The 23,385-nt window shown below is 37.0% G+C and overlaps 1 protein-coding gene across 1 annotated transcript in view; it reads left to right on the top strand.

Moving 5' to 3' along the window:
- CDH18 (cadherin 18) overlaps positions 1–23,385 on the top strand; it is a 560,106-nt gene that overhangs the window by 262,247 nt on the left and 274,474 nt on the right. The gene's annotated exons all lie outside the window — the stretch shown is intronic.

Below are 23,385 nucleotides of genomic sequence, written 5' to 3'. Positions count from 1 at the left end.
AATTTGAGAAAGAACTTCTTCTCAGTGAGGGTAACAGAGCACTGGAACAGGCTACCCAGGGAGGTTGTGGAGTCTCCTTCCCTGGAGACATTCAAAGCCCGCCTGGACACATTCCTGTGCGACCTCACCTAGGCGTTCCTGCTCCAGCAGGGGGATTGGACTAGATGATCTTTTGAGGTCCCTTCCAATCCCAAACATACTGTGATACTGTGATACTGTGAAATGGGTGTCACATGTGCTGACTTCCAGTCAGCTGGGACCTCCTTGTTTAGCCAGGACTGATAATAAATTACAGAAAGTGAGCACTTCTACCAGCTCTCTCTGTACTCTTGGGTGGATCCTATGTGGCCCCATATACTTGTGTTTGTTTAAGTGATGTAGCAGGTCACCAACCATTTCTCCTTAGATTACAGGGGCTTCATTCTGTTTCCTGTCTACCAGATCAGGGGGTCAAGTACCAAGAGAACTGGTCTTACTCTAAAATACTGAGGCAAAGAAGGCATTAAGTACCTCAACCTTTTTGTCATCCTTTGCCATTATGCTTCCCCCTGCGTTCAATAAAGGACAGAGATTCTCTTTAGCCCTCCTTTTGTTGATAATGCATTTAAAATAACATTTTTGTTGACCTTTACAGCAGTAGTCAGATTAAGTTCTGGCTGGTCTTCTGTCCTCCTCATTTGCTCCCTGTATAACTTCACAACATCACTGTAGTCCTCCTGATTTGCCTCACCCTTCTTCCAGAAATCATAAACTTTCATTTTTTTCCTGAGTTTCAGTGAAAATTTTCTGTTCAGTCAGGCCATTCTTCCCCATTGGCTTATCTTTCACCATATGAGAACAGCCTGTAGCTGTGTCTTTAGGATTTTGTTCTTGAAGAATGTCCAGCCTTCTGGATTCATTTGCCTATCAGGACTGCCTGCCTCCCAAAGGACCCTGACAACTAGTCTCCTAAACAGCTCAAAGTCTGCTATCCAGAACTCCAAGGTAGTAGTTCTGTTGACCTCCACCTTCTGCAAGAACTGAAAACTCAATCATTTTGTGATCACTATGCTCAGGTGGTCTCCAACTATCACATCGTCCACAAGTGCTTCTCAGTCCACAAGTAACAGGTCCAGCGGGGCAGCTTCCCTAATTGACTCACTGACCAGCTGTGTCAGGAAATTGTCTTACACACACTCCAGGAAGTTCCTAGACTGCTTTCTTTCTGCTGTACTGTGTTTCTAGCAGGCAACTGGTAAGTTGAAATCACCCAGGAGAATAAGGGCTAGGGATTGTGACGTCTCCCACCTGCTTATAGAATATTTTGTCTATTTCTTCATCCTGGTAAGGTGGCCTCTAACAGACTCACACCATTATATCTATCTCAATGAGTATCTATATCTCCTCCTGATTCTTACCCCTAAACACTTGGCCCTATCATCACCATCTTAAGCTCTAGACAATCAAAACACTCCCTAACATACAAGGCTACCCCACCACCTCTACTTCCTTGCCTATCCCTTCTGAAGAGTCTATAGCTATCCACTGCAGCACTCCAGTTGTGCAAGTTGTGCCACCATGTTTCCATGATGGCAACTTTATCATAGTTTTCCTGCTGCACAATGGCTTCCAGATCCTTCTGTTTATTGTTCATGCAGAGTGCATTGGTGTAAATACACTTCAGTTGGGCTATTGATCTTGTCAGTTTTTTGGGGAGAGAAGCCTACATGACTATTCTCAGGTACCTCTGTGGTTTCTAACACATCAATAACCCCTTTGTCTATGCTGCAGCACGTATGTCCATCCCCTACCCCCATCGAGGTATGAATGCCTCCATTTCTACCATGTAGTTATTGATGTTGGTGTTGTCTTGGAACATACAGCAATAGAGACAGTTTTTTCTATATAAGTTAACATTATGTAGAAGAATATGGCCTGCCTCAATGATATTTTCTAGACTTTATCTTTGGGCTTCATGATTTCCCAGCATATTTTCTTGAGAACCACAATTCACTGAAGCACAGTGACAGGGGAGAAAAATATATGTACAAAAAGAAAGTTCAGCTGTTCAACTATTATTTATGGTGATGACTTCCATCTCGTGAGTACTATTTACGACACAGTTTGATTGTCATTGTTTCTATGGTTTCATAGAAATTTACATATTGCAACTCATGCAAGAAGTTTACTTTATAAAACAGTGCCAATGATTAGCTACAGAAATAATCCTTAACCTATGGCAGAGTGGTTGAGGTATGCAGATTTGTAGATAGTGTCTATAAATACATCTGGGGAAGAAAGAGTGGGGAAAACCTGACTTTCTGTGGGAATATTCAAGAGATACTTCAGAAAACATAGAGACTACATCCCTGCTCTTCTATAGGTAATTCCGTCTGGGCTAAATTGATATTGCTTAGCTAAGTGCTCCTAATAGTTACGAAATTACATTAAAGATTTCATTACTGTCAAAGGAGTCAATTATAGCAAGAAAACATGATTTAGCATGCTAAAGTTATACTGAACATAAGTCATGTTTCAGGATTTTTACGTTTATAATATATTGTAAATTGAAAATTCATGTGTAATACTTCTCTTAAGAAACAAAAATTTAGATGTGTTTTCTTGTGCTAGGTATTAAGACCTATAAGAAAAACATGATTAATCAAAGGATAGTAACTCTTTCATCTTTTCTTGTTATTTTTGTTGGAATAGAATGTAATTTATTCATGTGACCTCTGCACTGCAGACCCGTTTCAGTTGGTTTGTTCTGGTCCTGAAGTTGTTGAGAATTCCATAGACAAGCTAACCGGAAAAAATGTATTAGAGTCCTTCTAAGTAGATTTCAGAGACCTTTTTGCAATGCTTAATCTTTTAATATTCTGTTTGCCTTTAGTAAACAACTGGCCTTTAAAAAAAAATAAAAAAACATAAATAATTCTAACTAAGAACAATAATAAACATGCCTTAGAAAAACAGTGCTTGACACTTCTGTGTTTGTAGATGGAAGGAATTTGGAATAATGTGTTTGGATCAGGATTGGAAACAGAACATTATCACAGAATCACAAAATCACAGAATGTTAAGGATTAGAAGGGACCTCGAAAGATCATCTAGTCCAATCCCCCTGCCAGAACAGGAACACCTAGATGAGGTTTGCTTGTTGAATTGCTCTTAGGACAAAATTTAGAAGCAGAAAATACTTCACTTTTAGCAACTAAGTTTGCCTAACTGTTCAGCTGGGATTTTTACCAAATCAGTTTCTTCAAAGGTAGCTTCAATTTAGTAGTGGATAGATATCTGTCATCTAAAACTAACCCCCTCAGGAATATAACAGTATATCCAGTCCTAAAATCAAATGTAACGCTTTTTCCAATTAAGTCCCACAAGCATAAATAGGTGAGTCTATTTTGTAAACTCCAGCACATCGCTGTCTAATAGAAAACGACTAGTGAATGAATAGTACTGTACAAGAATGTGTATTAACTTTGTAAGATGAGTACATCACATATGTCTGAATACAGTAAAGGTACTCTAGATTTGTATTTTAGAATGTGGTGTCATATCTTACAGATGTGGAAGAGAATATCAGTTCTGGGCATGAAATTGCAGTGTAAAACAGTCCATAATTAATCAGTCTGTAGTAATGCCTTATCGATGAATGAATACAGGAAATTATTTAAATAAATGCAAATAAGAACACATCACGCAGTTGTGCTGACCTCTTTGCAATAAAAAGTTTTAATTTTATTTTTGACTTACAAATAAATGTGCTGACTTTTCTTTTTTTCTCCATTTCTGCACATTTCAAAACATTCAAGCATTATGGCAAAATTAACAAAATTAACAACTAAAGAGTGACAAGTACTGCAGGGCAGGATGAGAAAGCAGGATGTGCTGTGCTGTGTCAGAACAGTGCTACCTTGTCCCAAACGCTTTGCCTGCTGAGGATGGGTTTGTGACCAGCCAGAAGTGCCAAAGCACTCTCCTGTGCCACTGCTTTCCCAGAGACAGTAGGGAAAGGTTGTTAGGAGGTAAGAGGGGAATACAAGAAGCCATTTCCTGAAGGACAGGCCCCTCCTACCATCAACACTTATTGGCTTGACCTGCCAGTTCTGTTGGACAGGTTCTCTTTTGAGCTTGCTGATAAGAGTTGCTACCAGGGCCTCCCAGGGCTTCAAATTTCAGCCATTCTGTGTCAGCTGTGCAGAGTGATACATTCTTGCTTTTGTTCAAAGCCATTTCTGACGAGTTTGTCAGGAATCACCTCCTTCTGATTTATTTAAATGGATGAGTAACAGTCATACATTCAACTTACCCACTGTATTCATGAGTTGGTAAACCATGGTAGTGCCTCCCTTAAGTGCAAACCAGCCTGTTTGTTATCTCTTCACAAGGCAGCTGCTTCATCTTACTTTCTGTGTGAGTTTCTCTTTCTTTGTCATATCAACAAATTTATAGGGAAAATGAAGCATTGACATGCATATCTTTGTATAAAACAACTTAGTATAAGACCTTCAAGTTAGGTATGCTCGTGCCTCAAGATTCAGAGCATTTAACATTTACTTAGGCTGATGTAATGAAACAGTAATATAGATAATGTTATGCTCTTGCTACTGTGGTGATTTGTAAAACTAAAATTAAATTACTAATACAAAGATGTAGCCTAGTGATGAACAATGAAAGAAATACATGATAAAATGTGGCAAAATGAAGCAGGGAGAGTACAGGAACTAATGTGAGGAAGTTCTTAACACTTACTCTTTATATATATCTTGGTACTTGACCATTCTCTGGTGCACTTCAACAGTACAACTGAGAATAAAATGTGGGCTGGTGTTGGAAAATAATGGTTTACTGTTCTCTTTCCCTCATACTCATTCTTACATACTCATTGCTGTGGCACCACACAAGAACAGTTTAAAAAGCTGAACTGAAAAGAAATTATACCTTATCACCCTCTATTTTTTTTTTCTTTGGATGATTTTCACAAACTAGGTCACCATGGTTCAAAGAGGGTCTGTTAGATGTTATGCAAGAACAGAGAGAGAGCTGGACAGCAGGAACTGCCCAACAGCAGCAGGAACAACCCAAAGATAAGAGTTTCCTTGCCAGAAAAAAATCCTGTATGTGTACTACGGAATTCCAGGAAAGGACTTTTCTAAATCTTAAGCATCTACATTAAGCTGCCAAATGACAGCTTAGAGTGATAATCAGTATATTTTGTCTCAATTACAAAATTTCTGGCTTGTATTTCATGGGCCATATTTTCTTACATTGGGGCAGGCATTTAGTTTTCTGAGCTGAAAATGAATAGACTGTGGGGCTGCCTTAGAGCTCTATGCAATTGAAATTGCTCAACTCTTATTTAAGTTCAGATTTCACTAGGCACAGCTTCACCATTCTGGTATCTCTGAAGAGCATTTCGCAGGTTTAATATGTAGAAATCTAAAAGCATTTTTCACATCTATTGCTTAATCTTGCAGTTGTGACACTGCACCCAGAATTCAGAATACTGCTGTTTATTGAATCAATGTCTATTCAAATTCATCTCAGTATTATTGCTTTACTTGATATAGGAAACTATTTGTGTATCTCAGAGAGTAAACACTGATTTATTTAGTTTTTTGATCTATCCAGTTTTTAAACATCAAAAATGTTTTCATTTGGTTAAATAAAAACACTAGGGAGATAAATGTAAAGGAAAATAAATTGTGTAACTTCTCCATAACCCTCTATGGGATTCATATTACGCAGAAGATACTGTTCTACACTTTAAAAATAGATGTTTTGCAAAATATACTGTGATTTTTGACATACATAATTGTCTGAATTTTGTTGGTTCTTGTAGTTATTTCTGACTCTTTTAATATAAACAGTGACTGATGGTCAAATTCACATCAATTTCTTTAAATGTGATCAAATGAGCTAAGCCAGTTCATGGAATGAAGATTCAGTTACTCTGTATTTTTTTCATTTAACCTGCCAACTTATTTGTGTTTATTTATTATGATTTTTCAGGTCATCAGTGTACATCTGATGATAATGCCACATGAAGTTTAGGGGATCATTTGCAGGACACTACAGAAATAGTTTTTGTTAATAATTCCTTTTGTTAATAATTCCTTCACAATCAACTGCTGATGGCCAATTTGTTGGACTTTCTGCTATTTGAAAATTGGGTTGACTATTTTTTTCGTCCATCATATAAATTGTGTGGTAAATTACTATTCCTTTTTTGGAGTGATTCCTGAGCAGATTTCTTAGGATAATGCTTGGGATTTAAAATTTTATTTTCTACAGATATCTGCCATGATTAATACTAAATTTTGTTGTCTATGTAAACATTGTTAATGATGCAAAGTTTTGCAATGTAATAGCAACAGAAATGTTAAGATATGATATCTGAGAAATTATACTGGTAGACCATTTTTTAAAAGGCTGTCATGGGTACAAGGCTTTTAAATCCTGAAAATTATCAGAATAAAGTTTACCATATGCAACCACAGTTTTGCTGCCTTCTGTAGGTGTCTTCTGAGCCAGAAGCATATGCTGTTTTAGCCATCCCACCACACTCTTTATCAGTGTCTTTGGTATGGAAAATACCCACAAGAAGACTGCTGTTCATCAATACTATGAATAAACTGGAAGATAATAGGAAGAATCAGATGGTCTCTACAAGAAAGAGCATTGTTAGTCCATCCATACAAGAATATTCCTTCTGGCAAAAGACAGGTCTCTCTTCTTGCATTTCCTTAAATTCATTCTGAGACCACTTGCACATGAATTGTAGAGGGCTTCCATGAGATGGTTTCTTGTTTCCAGTTATTTACACTAAGAGAAACTAAACATAGATAGCTTTTCTAGGCGAAGAATTATAGTTGCCACAGCAATGCGATGTAGGTGGAGAGTGACAGCAATCCTGTGGATGGGCAGGGAGCTAGCAAAACCAAAATATTTCTACTAAGAAACTGCTCAAAATATTTTAAAATGCAAAAAGTTCTACTCAAAGACAATTGCAGTGGTGTTTGTTTTTTTCTCAGTAGTTTCAGCAGTATGGCACTAGATTTGTGATGTAACACAAGCCAGTGATTGGAAGCATTGCTAGGATTTGGCTTTTATAATGGGCAACACAGGGCTGTATATCTAAAACGAAGAGGGTAGGCACATACCTGGCATATGGTATTAAATGGATGGACAGTGTCCATACTCCCACATCTGGAATTACCAAAGAATCGGTGACTGTAGCTGAATTGTTTTCTACTTTATCAAGTTATTTGATGAAGCTGATATCAGAGCATGGTGCATCAGGCCTGGGCTGCGGACAATCGTACTGAAGTAGCAGTATTCACAGTATTCAGAGTATGTAAGGATAGCTGCTAGAAGTTAAATTAAGCAATCCTTAGATTAAGGTCTGCTCTGGAGTGGAGAGCAAAGTTAGCAAGCATGATTTTCTTAATTCGGGGTGTCAAGCTCATTTTCACAGGGGCCACATCAACCTCGTGGTTGCCTTCAAAGGGCCAAGTGTAATTTTAGGACTGTATAAATATAACTACGTCTAAATTCACACAGGACTGATGAGGTCCTGGTGAAAATGAGTTTGACACCCCTGAATTAATTGAACTGGTAGACAGGGTTCATTTTCAGTTTGATATTGTCATTCATCTTGGAAATAGACTGCTAATATCTAAAGCTTATTGTGAATCTGCATTCCTTGTTCAAACTGGAAAATGCTCCTAAAGTTACTCAATTTCAGCAAAAAGTTCTTAGTAGTAATGAATAGTACCATTTGAATTTTCATAATAAGGATATCAGAAGAGTATCATAGTTCCACTAAGTGTCAAAAGATTGATAAATTTATTTGAAAAACACTATGATGGGCCCAATGTTTTAGAAATGTGGACTACACTTACACAGGTGGAAGGGGTAAAAGAGAGGAAAAGTGGAGCAGCAAGAATCAGCAAAAGAGAGATGCAAATATGTGATTCTTGCTGCAGTTTCTTACAATGAAATGCAGAATAAAGGTAATCAGAAACTTTGCTAAAAGCTACAGTGTCTAGATGCAAATTTTATGGAATTTAGTAGCCCCCAGCTCTAAAAGTAGTAATACTTTTGTATAACCCATCCCTTTACAACTGTAGTTCTAATTATACACTGTAACAGCATTTGCCTACATTTACATTTAGAGTATAAATGTGAAAATAACTGTGAAGAGTTGTATGCCTAAAAACATAAAATTTCTTACCAGAAAAACATAAAATTTCTTACCAGAAAAACATAAAATAAAAAGAACCATCTTTTGGGCTGTTATTGAAATTGGACTGAGCCCTGTGTAAATGTTACATTTTGTGGGAAAAAAAGAAGGCATTTGATTTTGTATGTGTGACTGTTTACATTTACTTAGTTGGTGAAGCATCCTTTATTCTGGCCACTAAAAAAAAAAAAAATGCTTGAATTTGATCTACAGGAGTCAGACGATATTATGTTATTAATTAAACAGGTGATAAACAGTTACAAATTGCCTAAATGAAAAAAAAAATCAATAACATTTTATTTTATTTTATTTTATTTTATTTTATTTTATTTTATTTTATTTTATTATGTACTTAAAGGCACACACACATACAAATACTTGATTATAAGTTAGCCAACTGACTACAACCTGGTCATATTGGTTTGCTCTGTCTATATGATTGACAAGCTACGATAAAACTAAAAGCTTCTTAGTTAATTAGATGAAAACATCTCATCTTCAAGTGTGAAGGTGATGGGTTTTTTTCCTAAATGGCCTTTGTAAAGTTCTTTGTATTTCCCTTTTTAATAACAGAAAGAAAAATCATACAACCCTAATTTCCTACCACCCTCAGAAGAAAGAAAATCTCAATCCCAGCAAAATGCCAGATAATGTTTATAGTGTGGTGGTAGTGGAAGAGAAAGGAATTATATTGTGGTTACAGAAGTTTGTTTTGTCTTATATGGGACGTAGTAAGAACATTGTCATCATTCTGCTTGACTAGTGTATTTTTAATGCTGTCTTGAGCTGTCAATTGGTAAATGTAGACTTATAGTTATTCTATTGGGACTTAAAATACAGTCAAATCCAATATAAATTTCAGTGTCTTTGCATCTCTTCAGGAAAAAAGAATAAACTCATGAAATTCTTTCAACCACTCTTAATCATTACTTCTTGAATTCTTGTGGAACCTTTTTGAATATAATTATCATGCAGTAAGAAATTTGAAATTTTGTTCTCATCATATTTGGAAGAACAAAGCATTAAAAGTAGGGGTTTGGGAAGTGAGGCAGTATATACAACTCTTCTAAATGATAAAGCCCTAGTCACAATAACTGCTTGTACTCGAGATTGTAGTAGGGGTTTTCCTCAGAGGGATTTATAGAGCTTCAGAGGAGTGTGCAGATGTTGTAAGCAGCAGTACTCTCCACATAGTTTTTGATTGAGTCTGCAGGGCTGGTTCTCTCCCATTAATAAGCATAGTTACAAGTCTTGCCAGGCAGTGGAAAAGGCCATATATAAGCCCAAAGAAAGACAGAAACAGTACCTGAAGGCAGCTTTCTCAGCGCTTCACCTACCTCTTCTCTGGGTTTCTTTAAACATTGTAGTCCTTTTCTTTAAGAATTACTGAGGAAAAATGAGCTCTGTAATCAGTCAGCTTTACACCCAATATTAAGCCTGCATTTAAATTACCTTTTCACATATATTTTTCTTATATAGAACACTATTAGCTTGAAATCTGAATGGGATTATCTTTTTCTTCTAAAAGAGCAATACATCGATGTGTGCATATCCTTTAAAGCTAGAGCTTATGCTGAGAAACTTTAGAGTTAAGTTGAAACTAGATGCCTATTTTCACCATCTGTATTAAATGTTGAAAATCTATTGCCTTCTTTGGGACATTACAAAACAGATCAGTGATCTGAGCTCATAGTTATGCTTTCTAGCAGATAAACTGGCAAAAGGCCAACAGCAGGAAGACTGGGCTTTCAACAAGGGAAGGCAATGTCAGCCCTCCAGGGTGCCCCCCAAAGTGAGACCAAGCAGTGTATTGAATTAGTGTTTCCTTTATTTCTTTTCCTCTTGCCAGCTGCTGACCCCAGCATATCAGCTCTGCAGGGAGTCCTCTGTGGGAAAGGAGCTGCTTTCATGAGTGTAAGCATCAGTAAGCATTTACCTGTGTGACAACAAGACCAAAGTAATCTGAGATAAGTTAAAACCAGTAACAAGTGTTTGTCCTAATTTCCTCACCAACAAGAAAAGCAGTATTTGTCTCCTGTAAGAGTTAGTTAAATCAAAACAATTTACAGTTCAGTGCATTGTATTGTCTTTACATTTATTTGAGTGTTACTACTGTCAGTGTCGTAGGGCTTAGTGTGAAACCTCTTGCTTGCAAAATTGGTTCAACTGAAGTCACCTTCTTTGACTTGCCAGAGTAAGGACTATCATTTGCCTTTGAAAATTCCATAGACTAAGGATTTGCGATAAATTCTGAACATCAGTCTTACACACATAGCCACTTATCAATGAGACAGTCAATATATGATGCCTGCAAAGTGTTTTGGGAACTCTTTCCTTGAGCACTTCTGAGTTAGGGCTCGCAAAACCTGGATTTGGGGTTCTGGGAATAAAACACACTGCAGTTGCTCTTACAAAATGGCAGCTGAACAATGGCTGTAAAAATGATCCTGTGGACAGAGATGAACAGAAAGAGGAATAAAATAATTAAAAATAACCTCTGTAATATCCTTCCAAAATAATGATGGCAAAATGAACCTGTTTAAATTCTGACAGAATTCACTGCTCAGAGACACCATTTCATAAATTATACATTTAATTCACTGAACAATGACAGTGACCTGCTCATGCAGGGAGAGAAAGACCATTACTTCTAGTTTGATTTTAAAAGTTTATATCTTAGAATGTATCTGATGTTCATCTTAAAAAGCTAAAGTAGTCTTCTCCAGTATTTGGCAGAGGTTAAGTTTCAGCTCTCCCCAAAGATGTCAGAAACAGGCTCAGTCCAGTGAAGAAGTTTCTGTGCAAGCAGAGGTATCAGAGCTTCCATATGTTGTTTCTTATGGTCCAACACTTAACTTCTGGCAGCAGTACTTCTGAGTATTAGTTGTGCCTAAGTGTACTGGGTATGAACCTCACACTTAATACATTAAATAGGACATTTCTAACAACTTCAGGACTAGAAAAATCACCAGAAAATAGCAAGAAGTTGGAAGAATACTCTTGTAATTTTCCAGGCTTAGATTCTTAGAAAATCCTGTTAATTTCTTTGAACTCTTTCCAAAATCACATCATTCAGTCATAATTTGTGGTTTTCAGTAATTTTGAGAAAAAAAATCTGGGAAGGGAACAGAGATGTAAATTGTATGTGGTAGCTTTGCTGAAGTCTGCCAATCACTTGGGAAAGAACATGGCTGTTATCTGATGTTGATCTCAGGAGTGTTTGGGAGCAAACTTCATTAATATGATGTAACTCTATTCTTCATTTTCTCGTGTTTGAGGTTTTGTATGGAGATGTACATTTACTGGCCAAGCTAATTTTAAAAGGAGGTATAGGGGTTTTAGCCTCCACCCTCTACCTCTGAGCTGAATCGTAGCAGCCCATTTATTCCCAACATTGCTCAGCAGCCTTCTCTAAGTCCTCAGTCCCAGGTGTCATATGCAGCTTGCCTCCTCAGCCACACCATAATCGTATCAAAGCACAGGGGTTGCATGATTATCATGTGAAGGGGAGAATTTTTTGCTCAGCATTTTACATCACTGACTGGCACAGATCAGCATGCATTGGTATTTTATTTACTGACTCTGCAACTCATATAGCAACTTAGACAGGCAACCTTGTGTTGGTTTTATAATAAATTCATAAGGATTAAAAGCCAATTCTTAATTTAGTGACATGAAATAACCTACATGGTTACCAATCATGTTTTGATTTTTATTTATTTTTTTTTTTACGTAGCTGAAAACCAAAAGTTATCAGTCAGAGCAAGAGAAGCTTAAGGTTAAATTGATTCTGGATAGTACCCAAGGAACACTAAAGCCCCAGCTTCCCTCCAGGAGGAGAAAAACATTTGCCTGCAGAATTCCATTTTTAACAGGTGCCTGACACTGTTGAAACACAGAGGACATTTATCCAAAATAACAGCAGGTTAGTATTTGGGGCTGGTTATACTTTAAAGAAAACTTGAAAGTCTAAGCCAGCATTTCTGCAGCAGTCTGCCTTGTGAGGTTCTGAGCGGTTTCTCCTAAAAACTGGACAGCTGGCAGCTAGTGAGCTAGTTGAGGGACTGATAGAACAGGATTTTCTTAGGTTTTCTTTTTGACCTTTGGGCAATTACTTCACCTTCTTGTACTCCTCCATCTTCTTGTTCCCTACATAACAAATAGAACAGGAAAAACTTCATAGGCTGCAGGAGTCTTGTTCAAACACAGGTACACAGAGGACTGTAAAGATGATACCTCCTGGAACTAGAAATCATGTTCATATCAAGACAGATGTTTCAATGTCTGTGGGTATTTGGCATCTCTGCAAATAGAGATATATGTGTAAATATCTAACTCTAGTTAATAATTTTTGGCCATGATAGCCAGTAATGGAATCTAAATTCCACTAGTGTTTGTGTCAGAAATAACATCAACTTAAATAATGCTATGATTTTGTCTGTAATTCCTTGACATCCTCTTGTTTCCCTAAACTCTCTCATTTGCTGACATGAGCATAGAGAAGTCGATGGGCTCAAGTCATTACATCTGAATTTGATCCTTGTTTCAAGCCATGCACTCTGGAGCCGAAAGCAACTCCTTTCACTGAGCCTTGACAACCTAGCAGAAGGAGAAGCTGTTAGCAAGTGTGAACTCTGTGTTTGGGATCAGGGGGCTTAAAGGCCTGCCAGCTGGCTTCTCCAGTTATCTGAAATTTTCTTATTTCCCTCTAGACCTCTGAATAATTGGGGCTATATGTTGTATTATTTTCTTTAATTTTGAATAGTGTCATTTAGCTGAGCTTCAGCACTTTGATATTTCTTTGGTCTTTTGTTTTTATTTTTTGATGTCTCCATCAGTGCAATTTTTAGCAAATTTTACAGTTTCTCTCCCTATAAGTAGTATAAACACTAGAAAGTGCATTGTTTTCTGATTAAATTAATACATAAAAGATGGTCATTATTCTGTTTGGATTTTTTTCTAAAATCATATTTACTTTGGTTGTGCTTTGCTTTTCATTGTTTCCAAAGGAGTATTAGCTAAGCTGCTAGAAATCAGAAAAACCTTGCTTCATAAGAGGAAAGTGGGAATAGAAATTCTACTCTGCTATCAAAATCCTTTTCAAAGAAAACTCTTCCATTATTATGTTAGTAACTAACTCATCAAAACCGAAGATCCTGCACTCTGCTGTTTAGAAGTTTTTTTGCCATAGAACACAGTCCAAATCAATCCATTAAAATCAGTACACTGAAGACTTTTTCAAAACTGTCATGTACTTACTGCTGTTATATTACCAGCAGTTTTTGCTTTGAGATGACATATTGTAGTTTTTCCTCACCACTTCCTACATTTCCAAGAAAACAGAAAGGAGAGTATACAGAAGTTCGGGAGAGGAAGAGAAGGAATAAACTTATGTTAGGAATGTTACGAAGCAAACTGGGCAGAACAGTTTAGTCAAAACACTCAGCAGCCTGTACAAAGATTTCACCATAGCTTTTCTCTTTTCCACCTAAATGGTAAAGTTTGAATCCTACTACCATTACCTGTATAAAACTAGACACTGCAGTGATAGACAGCCCTTGTGCTGTCTAGGGAACCAGGACTACTAATAGCTTCTCATTTGTCTACAAACATAAAAACCAGCTACCATCTGGTACTTAGCGGTATATAACAACCACCCTTACCTGTGCTGAGAGGTAATTAGTCTGCCCTCTATAGCTTTTTCCCATTAATAATAATAACAAGCATTCAGCCATTAGATCGGTACAATGAAAAACTGCAGGTTTTAAAGGGCCCTAAAAAGTAATCTAGTATAATTGTATTTTCTGTTCTTTAAAAAAAATAAAAGGAAAAAAAAAAAAGCTGTCACAGGAGAGTTACGAAAGCTAAAGACATTTCAGATCATAAAAATCAACCTTGAATCTACTGAAACAAATCTTATCAGCCACTGAACAGTTTGTATTAGAAACCTACCTGGTTCTTCCAGTCTCACCATATGGAATAAAATGAATACAACCAAATGGGCCTGAGAGCATTTATTCACGAAAGACATAGAAAATTGAAAAACTAAGAAATCTGAAGTTAAAATGTGAGAGAGTAGCAAGAAAACAAATTATAGGAAAGGAGGAATGTATCGTAAGAAGTGCTGGAATAAAATAGAACTATGGCTAAAATCCAAGTACTCACATACTTTTTTTAAAAGTTTGATTTTCTCTAACAACTGAGGCTGTACTTAAGAATATGTAAGCTGGCACTCTTATTGAGATTTCCACCATGTATTAGCATTTGGATTTGGCTGCTTTATATTTTGCTGGCAGGTATTGACCTATAGGAGTTGAATAGAGAGAATAAAAGAGAAACCCTGAGAATTCAGTTGGATACATCCACTTTTTGTAGTGTTTTTGTAGCTATAGTATATATTTTCATACTTAATTTCTTTCAAAATTGGTACATCCAATCCTTATTATGTGGAACTTAATTATAATTTAAAAATTACTGTATATCCTACCTTGAAACATTGTTTGGTTGTCTGAAGACTGAATTGAATTCTCCTGTAAAAAAAAAAAATACAGAATTCTTCATATTAAAAATAATTTGCTTTCTGTTACTAGCACAGTGGACAGTCTCTTGACTTGAGTAAATTTCATTTCAGCTTCTTACATCTCTTCTTACACATTTTTCATTAACTTCAGGAGCCTATGAATGAATGACTCTATAAAGTGAATTCTAGATCAAAACCTGTTTTACCTAAATATTGCATTTATACATATGGCGATTACAATTTTGTAATTTCTACATTCAAAGTGTCAACACATTTTAAAACAGGTGTGTCATTCATAAAATTTATCCTAACTGTATATGGTAATTGCATTGTTTGCTTGCCTACTTAAATTTGTATAAAACTATTTTCTCAACTTCATATGATGACTCTTTTTAAAAATTGTGTCATGCATTCTTGGAGCAGAAATATATCGGAGTAGGATATAGTTATAGCAGTCTTCTTCAAACAGGAGAAGAGGAACTAACTCCCACTTAGAAATGCTTATTTAATGTCTGTACTGACAGCTGGTCTTCTTTCCTACCTTTAGGCCAAGATTAGATTTTGCCTTACTACACTGACACTGGACAAACCAAGGCAAATCCAGAGTCTGCTCTGGTTTGTAACTGTTATGTAGACTGAGTAGTCAGATGTAGACTTTTCCCCTTTTTCATTTTTTTAGGCAGAAACATATGTGAAAATAAATACATGTCTCCATTTCTCATGTGACTGAAAAGTTTCATCTGTAATTAAGTGGACATGAACTAACACCAGCTAAAATTAAAGGTATTCAGAACAGAACTTGAGATGGCCTGTCTTTCGGGAGTGTTTTGAATGTTGCTAAACTGCTAGTATTTTTTTTTTTTTTTTTACCAAAACTGAATGCTTAAGAAATGGGAGAGTATATAAGCTATAAAGCTTTAGAATCTGTATAGACTAGCAAACCCCAGGAAATCATTTGTGTTTACTACAGTTTAGAAAATGCTCTATGCAACTGGTGTGAATCCAACATACTTGTACAGAATTAAGTCTTCAGAAACAAGACTTTATGTCAACCATTTCAAACATTTGTATGTGAGTTGATACAGCATACTCATGTTCTCTAAATTATCTCTTTTACCATCTACATTGTGACTCAAGCACATTTTTTTAACAGAGGGTTGTTGTCCCCTATTAGGCAGATTGAAAAATCAAATAGAAGTTTTTCATTAAGGGGGTGAATTCAGGACTACCTAAGGGGAAAGAACAAAATCTACCGAAGAATCAAGTCAACTTTATAAGTTTTATTAGAAGACTAAGTAATTAAGGTTTGTCTATAATCTTGTATTAGTAGTTTGCAGATCAACCATATACTGGGAGAGTATGTAGATCAAACATATATTGGTTATATAGTAAATTATGAAGAAGGTAATACACAGCTTGTAGTGTGATCTTCTAATCCATCTTCTAATGAAAGTAGAACAATTCAAGAGAAGGAAATTTAATACTGCAAAATTAAGTTATTTTATGATCCAGTTTTCTCTTATGATGACAGACCTTTTTCTGAAAATACCCTCTCAGGAAACTGCTAATGAATCATCACTTAAAATTGCTTCAAAAAGTATTATCAATTCCCTATTTTTTTTCCTATTGTACTTTTATTTACTAGCTTGAGCCCATGGGTTTCAGCTTTTCCATCTATAGTCATCACGGCAGTATCATGAAAATAAAGTATATGGTGGACATATTTAGTGCCCACAATCTCTGTGGGGTTTTTTTGGGTTTTTTTTTTTTTTTTTGCTTTTCTGCACTTGCTCTACTGGGGCTTTTTGCTTATTGAAATATTTTAACCAGCTGTTAGAAGACAGAGTAGCTTTCTTAAAGTACCAGTGCTGTATTTCAGGTTTCCTTTCAGATCATGTGAAATTCACACCCTGTGAATTATTCAAGAGCTGGATGAGATGGAATGTTTGCAACTGGAGATTTTGTGAATAAGCAATCCCTTTTAAACTTTCCATCCCATGTCTTGTTTCAGCTCATCATTTGTATACTGTCCTTGTTCTGTCACTGGTTAGTAGCCATAGAACTATCTTTTCAATAATCAAAATTAATAAAATTGGTTGCAGAAAGCATGAAAAAGATCATGGATTATATTTATGATTAAAAGGTAATTGACAGCTTTTCTGGCAGTTGGGTACAAGGGAGTATCCTGGTTTTGTTAAAAAAAAGTTTCTTTTTTAGTGAATTTGCCTGTCAGCTAAAGCTTTCATGTTGGCTGCATTTTCCTGGAAAACCAGATACATGTTTTGCTAAACATGGCAATGGAATGTGAGGTTGTTGGTAAGCATGGATGTACATCTCGTGAGAGAGGCAATGAGAAACAGGTGACCAGAAACTGACCGAGTATAGCATCCCATTCACGTGAATACTTCTTATAAAAGTGCTAGATCACAAGGATCTCATCCTTTTTTGGTTATGACCGACATTAGGAGAGAACCAGCCTCACCTCTGTCCCTGGGAAAGTAATGGAACAGCTTATCCTTGGTGCCATCTCAAGGCACATCAGGGATAAGAGGGTTATTAGGGGCAGTCAGCATGGCTTTACCAAGGGTAAGTCATGCTTGACCAACCTCATAGCCTTTTATGAGAATGTAACAAGGTGGATGGATGATGGCAGAGCGGTGGATGTGGTCTACCTTGACTTCAGTAAAGCCTTTGACACAGTCCCTCACAGCATCCTCACAGCTAAATTGAGGAGGTGTGGTCTAGACAATAGAGTAGTGAGGTGGGTTGCAAACTGGCTTAAAGAGAGAAGCCAGAGAGTGGTGGTCAATGGTGCGGAGTCCAGTTGGAGGCCAGTATCTAGTGGAGTGCCTCAGGGGTCAGTACTGGGGCCAATATTATTCAATATATTCATTAATGATTTAGACGAGGGAATTGAGTGTACTATTGGCAAGTTTGCTGATGACACTAAGCTGGGAGGAGTGGCTGACACGCCAGAAGGCTGTGCCGCCATCCAGCGGGACCTGGACAGGCTGGAGAGTTGGGCGGGGGATAACCTGATGGAATTTAACAAGGGAAAGTGTAGAGTCCTGCATCTGGGCAGGAACAATCCCAAGTTCCAGTATAGGTTGGGGCATGACCTATTAGAGAGCAGTGTAGGGGAAAGGGACCTGGGGGTCCTGGTGGACAACAGGATGACCATGAGCCAGCACTGTGCCCTTGTGGCCAGGAAGGCTAATGGCATCTTTGGGTGTATTACAAGGGGGGTGGTCAGTAGATCGAGAGAGGTCCTCCTTCCCCTCTACTCCGCCCTGGTGAGACCCCATCTGGAATATTGTGTCCAGTTCTGGGCCCCTCAGTTCAAGAAGGACAGGGAACTGCTGGAGAGGGTCCAGCGTAGGGCAACAAAGATGATTAAGGGAGTGGAGCATCTCCCTTATGAAGAAAGGCTGAGGGAGCTGGGGCTCTTTAGTTTGGAGAAGAGGAGACTGAGGGGTGACCTTATTAATGTTTATAAATATATAAAGGGTGAGTGCCACGAGGACGGAGTCAGGCTCTTCTCGGTGGCAAACAATGATAGGACAAGGGGCAATGGGATCAAGCTGGAACACAAGAGGTTCCACTTAAATTTGAGAAAGAACTTCTTCTCAGTGAGGGTAACAGAGCACTGGAACAGGCTACCCAGGGAGGTTGTGGAGTCTCCTTCCCTGGAGACATTCAAAGCCCGCCTGGACACATTCCTGTGCGACCTCACCTAGGCGTTCCTGCTCCAGCAGGGGGATTGGACTAGATGATCTTTTGAGGTCCCTTCCAATCCCAAACATACTGTGATACTGTGATACTGTGATACCTTGCTAGTCATCCCTGTGAACTGAGGCCTAGTGACAGACTGAATCCAGCTTCAGTTGGCTTCAAAGTCCACTCGGACTTTGGGTGCCGGCTCTGCAGTTGCTGGGACTTTCAAGATTGGTTTTGTATAGTTTGTATTATTTTCTCTATTCTTATCAGTAGCATTAGCAAAACATTTTTAATTCTTCCAACTCTCTTCTCTCTGTCCTTCTCTCCCTCCCAGTCACCTGTCCTTAGTGGGAAGGGGGGAGAGGGAGGGCTTGAGGGGGAAGAGGAGGAGAGGGCATTAACAATACATCTGCCACGGTTTTGTTGTCACCCTGCAATCAAACCCTTGACAGGGAGTCAGTAGCAGTCCTGAGAGACAGGGAAATCCCTATGCCTTGAAACAAAACTGAACCTGTGAGAGCACATCTCTTTCTCAGAACCTTTTGCTGGAGTTTCTTAATATGCTCCACTTACCCAGGCTTTAAGGAAGCCTGGGTTTGTTTGTGTGAGCCCTTCTTGACCCAGTGTAGTGAACAGTGCCATATTTAATAGTGCATGCAGGAAATGTTGACAGAAGCTCACTGCAAAATAACTTCTGTATTGGCATTTCACCTAGAGTATGGGAACTGGCACACTAATTTGATTAAATTCCAGGTTTTCGTGTTATGTGTAAGTGACCTGAGAAGAAAGAAGAAATAGAGTGGCTTTTTACAAGGAAACTGATGGGTAAGCACTGCTGGAAACAGAGGACGAAAAACAAAAACAAAACCAACCAACCAAAACAAAACCAAACCAAACCAAAACAAAACAAACACCAAAAAAACCAAAACAAACAAACAAAAAATAACAAAGAACAACCCTAAAGACTAGATAGGAGCAATGATGTGCAAATGTGGTGAAAAACATGAAAGCTGAGGATGTGATAGTGATGATCACCACACAGTGGAATATTTGCTGAAGTTTTTGCCTCACATATTTGGGAAAGAGGGAAGATAGTATCAGAAAAATGGCGGGAAACAGACACAGACCACATCACAATTGCTGGGACTGTCCCAGAAGAGGACAGTCTTCAATATGCTGATGACTTTAATTCATTAAAAAGTAGAACATGAGGAGTAATTAGAGTGGATCAGTTTTGTGACAAACAGAAATAGATCAAAGGAACAGAATCTCAGAATTACAGAAGGGTTGAGGTTGGCAGTAACCTCTGTAGGTCATCTGATCCAAGCCCACTGCTGGAGAAGGGCCACCTAGAGCTGGCTTCTCAAGATCATGTCCAGAAAACTTTGAATATCTTCAAGAAGGAAAGCTCCACCACCTTTCCGGGCAACCTGTGGCCATGCTTGGTCACCCTCAAAGTTACAAAATGTTTCCTGATCTGAGGAAACCTCCTGTGTTTCAGTTTGTGCCCATTGCCTCTGGGCCTGTCACTGGGCACCACTGAAAAGAAACTGGCTCTGTCATCTTCATACCCTCCCTTCAGGTATTTACATACATTGATAAGATAACTTTGGGTTCCAGTGCTTTGGACGCGCAGAAAAGGTTATCTACTTAGAAAAATAGAGCTGTATCATCTTATTGATCATTGCATCATTTAACTGTTTCATCTAGTTCCTAACATGTATAACTAGTTATGAATTAATACTTATTTTGATAAAGAAATTTCTTGTAGATACCTTTTCTTTCAATTTTCTGCTTTTGTCCTTTGTCTGTTGGTTTTTTTTTTTTTTTTTTTTAATATATATATAATTGCTTGTTCAACAAATTAAAGAAATGCTTAAATTGTGTTTATTTCATGCAATGAGCTGCAGTACTATACTCCAGAGTTAAGAGATAATAAGTACCTCAAACCATCTAATTTGCATGCTTTCATCTGAAGAACAGGGTAAGCCACAGTATCAGAGGTCACATTCCTCAGTTATTCCACTTAAATTGAAATGGTTTGTTATACTGTAGACTTTTTATCCTTTTCGTTATGTCTGTGTGAGCAGGCAACAGATACTCAAGCCTGAGTGGTCAGTGAGTCAGTTGCAATGGAAACAATAAAACAGTATTTAAGGGGGCTGGGATCTTTGCGGTTTTGTTGGTTTGTTCTTTTTTTGTTGTTTGCTTCCTGCCCTTTTTGTTTGTTTGGTTTTGGTTTTGTTTGCTTGTGGTTTTGTTTGTGTTTTTCTGTTTTTTTTTCTTTTTTTTTTTTTTAGAGAATATTTCACATGGAATGACTTAATTGCTTTTATCTTCTTAGATCACCCTAAACAAATATTCTTCCTTTCCTGTATAACAATCACATATCAAAATATATATAAAAATAGATATCATTCCTGCCTCATCAGTCAATTATTTCCCTTGAAAAATTTTATTTGACTTTTTTCAATCCATGGAAATTTTTCTGTGAGAAACATTTTCCAGAGACCAGTAGCCCTAAACCGGTTTCAAGTGTATATGTTTGTATTAGCCTGCACTTATGCCAAGAAGAGCAGTCTTTCTTACTGTTTTGTCACTCATTATCTTGTGTGTGTGTGTGATGTACTACTTTGTGTAGAAATGCACAAGTACATTTAGGTTTATGTTCATATTAGAGAAGACGTGGCTGAAGAAATACATCTTGCATTTAAAGTACAATGTAACGAAAGTAGTAGTTCACTTCATGGTTCCCATCAATTCTTAAACTCTGCAGAGACCACAGAAACTGCTCTCCTGTGGCAGTAGAAAGGAATAAAGTTGTCAATCACATTCTTCCCCTCTTCAGTATAGACAACTTTAAAGAATCTTGGTATTCAGCAATAATTGTTTGAAGGCAAAATTACAAAGAGGTAATGGGGAGAGAACCTTTTTCTTTTATGTTTTTAATCTATCCAGTCCTTTGAAAAGGAAGAGCATACGTAAGAAGCTCAAAAGATGAATTTTATTCAGAGACAGCTCTATAGCAAAAAGAGGTCTTTTCTTGATCTCCAAGGAATAAAATAATGTTATGGCAGTCTTAGGCAGGAAAGAAAACAGCTAAAAATCTACCAGCAATGCAAATGTATTGGAAGAGATTATGTGAATTTAAAAATGTGAGAGCAAACAAAAGAAATAGCCACAGCCAAAACCAGTAAATACTTTGAAATTTGCAATTCCCCTACTGAGAACAAAGGGAAAAATATGCAAACAGGAAATGATGAAAAATAAAGACATAGGAAAAAAACTTTATCATTTTAAAGTTACAATGAAAATAGACAAAGAGTGTAGGCTATAGTATGCATAAAAATAATACCTTAAAACTCTGTACCTAACTTCATTTAACACCTATTAAAAGCATCAAAACTAGAGAATATAGGTGAAATTCTAATGGTAAGGGCATATGGAATACCCTACTATTCTGCAAGAGCTAATTGTAAACAAAAGGGTTTATAAAGAAAGTTTTAGTATTTCTGTCAGAAAGAAGCTGTTATAAGAAAGGTTAGGGAAGTGAATGGGATAATTCTTCAAGGGAATGAAATACAAATATATCACAGGATCTCCATTTCAACCCTAGAAATGAGACAGGAATTAAAAAAATAGCAAATCCTGAGAGATGGAGAGGTCTGCTTCTATGATTTCCCCAGCAGGCACTTTTTTGTATATTATGGACAATCTCACAATATGAGGGACTTGAAAGACAGAGAAATTGCAGAAGGAGAATTATAAAAATATTTTCCCTTGGTTATACGAAAGAAAACCAGAGAAGGTAGTAAGTAGCTCAAAGAAGCAGTTTGAGCTCAGGTTTAAGGATGGAAAAAACCTAAATATTTTATATTGCATAAGATCCTTTGACAGAGATACAGAGAAGTTACCTTGAATTCTTTCAGTGAATCACTTGTGTGACTATTTCTAATACCTTCTTTTTAGTGTGGTGTAGTTCCCAGCTGTCATTCACTTGATTCAGCAGTCAGATATATACATATATATCCTTGCAGAGCTACAATGACTGATTTATCTATTTTTTTTAATCCTATAACGTGCAGAACATTGTAATACTTTTCAACACACAGAAGATAAATCTCCATAGTAGGAGTATTTTACATCCAAATTGTGTGCTGAAGTATATCTGAAGTGTTGTTTTGTCTGTCTTTAATCTGATGGCAAATGGACATACTTCTGTAGTGATCCAACTGCTAAATGACCATCAACTGTAATGTAAAATTGTAAATGTTATGTGGAAACAGTAATGAAATTTGTTAACAGTAGTAGAATTTAATTCCCAATTCTCATTTCATTTATCTCTGTATTTTTAAAAGGTCCCACTAATGAGTTCTTTATGTAATTAATCATGTAGACACTGTTCAAAGCAGATAACTTAAAACTTGGTTGTGAAGCAAAGAGTTGGTGAACTCTTGCTGACTGTAGCTTCAGTGAAATTAATGGAGAATTTAATGTGCTATGGGGTTCCTCAGAGTAATAACTTACAGGACTTTATCTTGAGTTCATACAATATCTAACAGAAATTATCTTAATATATCTCTAGTGTACACTGTTAAATGATCTCCAGATTGCTTCTGGAAAGTGTATTAATTATTGTCCTAGCATTGTACTAAATACACATATTCCAAGAAAACTTTTATTTTTGTCACAAATGATTTCTACTAAATATGAAAACAGAATTGTGGTTAATTAAGAAATAGTGGTATGTTTCTGAATTCCATAATCACAGTTTTTACAGTGTGTTGTCTTCTTCCTTAACCAGGGGAAAGAAATAAACTGATTTTAGAGAGTTTATCTGTAGACCGCCTCTATAAGAAAAAAACAAGCATGTGTATATGTTGATGTTCATTCATCTTTCACCTGGCAGCTATGAAAT

This window comes from Patagioenas fasciata, chromosome 2, assembly GCF_037038585.1.
Source record: "Patagioenas fasciata isolate bPatFas1 chromosome 2, bPatFas1.hap1, whole genome shotgun sequence".
Taxonomy (NCBI): domain Eukaryota; kingdom Metazoa; phylum Chordata; class Aves; order Columbiformes; family Columbidae; genus Patagioenas; species Patagioenas fasciata.
Note: the sequence above shows the minus strand (reverse complement) of the source record. Positions and strands in the feature narration are given on the sequence as shown.